The sequence below is a fragment of the Schistocerca piceifrons genome, unplaced genomic scaffold (assembly GCF_021461385.2).
Source record: "Schistocerca piceifrons isolate TAMUIC-IGC-003096 unplaced genomic scaffold, iqSchPice1.1 HiC_scaffold_943, whole genome shotgun sequence".
Classification (NCBI taxonomy): Eukaryota; Metazoa; Arthropoda; class Insecta; order Orthoptera; family Acrididae; genus Schistocerca; species Schistocerca piceifrons.
The window spans coordinates 512,501-515,000 of record NW_025729216.1 but is presented as its reverse complement, the minus strand read 5'-3'; the positions used below and the strand labels follow the sequence as shown (position 1 = coordinate 515,000).

General features: G+C 62.4%; 1 pseudogene; it reads right to left on the bottom strand.

Moving 5' to 3' along the window:
• Positions 1–2,500, bottom strand: part of LOC124772566 — a 7,805-nt pseudogene that overhangs the window by 2,514 nt on the left and 2,791 nt on the right.

Sequence of the window (2,500 nt, the reverse complement as noted above, 5' to 3'; positions counted from 1 at the left end):
CCCATGGGCAATTGGAGCGTGAAAGTAGCCCAAGGGGGTGTCGGCTGGGAGGCGGAACCATCTCCTCACGGCGGCTCGAACACAATTGTCCATGGCCTTGAGCGCACCGATGCGGGTGCGACTCAGTGCTAGGCCATGATACAGGCCCGGGAGAAGGACCTCACGAAGTGCAAAGAGCCGCTGCTGCGGCTTCAGCGGCGCCCGCGTGATGATCGACAGCTGCTCCTCGATGTGGTGCCTCGGATGGAAGAGACACCGCCCAGAGGAGGAGAACTGCAGTCCCAGGTAGCGGAAGGTCTCACCCACTCTCAACGCCGGCATGGTGGTTTCGCCGGCCGTGAAGGTGACGCTCGCATCCACTTTCACTTTCTTCTCGCGGCCGGACGCCACGAGTGCGAGGGTGAGACACTTCCGCGGGTTAACACGCAGCCCCAGCTGGTCGAGGGCTGCTACTGCTGTGTTGATAAGGGACTGCAGGCCCCCCCTCGTGGAGGCGAAGAGCAGGATGTCATCCGCGAAGGCCGCCGCGTTCGTCTGGCGGCCCAACACCTTGACACCTACGTGTGAGGGCAGCTGATCTAGAACATAATCAACAGCGAAATTGAACAGGAGAGGGGACAGAGGATCTCCTTGCCGAACGCCTCTTGCTGGCCGCACGGCCGGGGACTCGTCGCCACCCCCCGCAATTACCGTCGTGCTGTCCGCATAGCAGCCCTCGACGTAGTCAATGAATTCGTCCGGCAGACCATGGGCTTTAAGCACAGGACGCAAAGCCGCATGGTCCAACGAATCGAACGCCTTGGACACATCGAGAGATGCCATGAACACAGAACGACAGCGGCGGACGGCGCCGACGAGTATCCGGTCGAGGAGGAAAGTGGTCTCCAGCATCCCATCCCTTGGGATGAAAGCCCGCTGACGTTCGTCCACAGCACACATCTGCATCAGGCGAGTCGCCAGAACCTTATGGAAGGTTCGGGCTAGCACCGAGCAGACGGTGATGGGCCGAAAGTCAGCGGGGGATGCTGGGGCGGCTGTCTTAGGCAGCAAAGAGGTCCTGGCTCGGAGGAGGGAAGGGGGGAGCTTGCGGGTAAGCAGGAAAAGGTTTAGGAGTTTGGTGGTGACCTCCGCTGGAAGGCGGCGCAGCTGCACCGGCGAGAGGCCGTCAGGGCCGGCAACGGAGCCTCTGGGCGGCAGGGCGGCCGCAACCTCTTCTGCAGTGATCGGCCTCCATAGGCGCTCGAAGTCAACAGACTCCGAGCGCGGGAGAAGCCGGTCGGGAATGGAGCCAGCGTTGGAAGGTGGCTCTGTCGTGAAGAGGCTGCGCCAGAAGTCCACCAGCCCCGGGATGGTCGACGGCGGCTGGAGCAGGGTGCCATCCAGGAGGCCACGCACGCAGCGCGCGCGATTCTTCCTGAAGGCATCCTGACATCTGGCATATTCCCACCGGCGGCGCTTCCGCTTGGAGAGCGGAGGGCCACCACCAGACCGCTGCTTGGATGGCGGGCGCAACGTCTTCCTCTTCCTTGCTCCTGCTTCCTCAGAGCCGACAGCACGGAGGGCCTCAGGCAGCCCAGCCGCGACCACTGCCAACGGCGTACCCGGCCCCAAACACGCAAGGTCGTCCAGGGCCGAGAAGCGCGCGGCCGACCGCGGCAGGCCGGCGAGGTGCCTCCATATAGCTTCGTCGACTATAGATGTTTGTGGCGGGCGCTCAAGCTCCGGCGGAGAGGGTGGCCCCTCCGGCAGCGACTCCGGGACGGGTGAATGGCGCAGACCATGCTGCGTCTGTTGTTCCCGCCTCAGCTCCTCTACGTATTCCCGCACCATCGTCCTGTGTGCCACCGTCCTCCTCCTGCACTTGATGGCATCCAGGGTACGGTGCGGAAACAGGGGTAGAAGCTCCTGGTTTGCAAAGAGGACTTTGGAGTCACTGGCACAGAGAAGCCTAGCCTCCGCCAGGGCGAGCTCCCGCATTTCTTCTTCCGCCCACCGAGCTCTCTTCCTATCGGTTGTAATTTCCGCATTTGCCGCTTCCGGATGGGCGCGGCGGCGGTGTTGTCCGAGCCCGATCTTGCTGCGGAAGGCACGGCTGCAAATGCTGCAGTGGAACCATGGCTCCACGGCCTGCTCTACTTCAGGGCGGGTTGGCAGGCTAGCAGTCGGGACTGTTGGGCCGGGTCCTTCAGCGGAAGGCCCGGTACCCGTGTTTTCTTCTCTTGTTGTCCCAACATGAAGGGTTTTGCGATGGAGGGCTGGTAACCCCCCAAAGCCCCAAGTGCGGACTTCCACTCTGCTTACCAGTCCTATCAAGGACTGGCGTATCGGCGGGCCCACGGGAAGGGGGGAAGCCGCAGGCAAGGAGAGGCTAAGAGGGCATGGCCCATGTATTGCGCTTCACTTGCCCATTAAGAGAGTCATAGTTACTCCCGCCGTTTACCCGCGCTTGCTTGAATTTCTTCACGTTGACATTCAGAGCACTGGGCAGAAATCACATTGC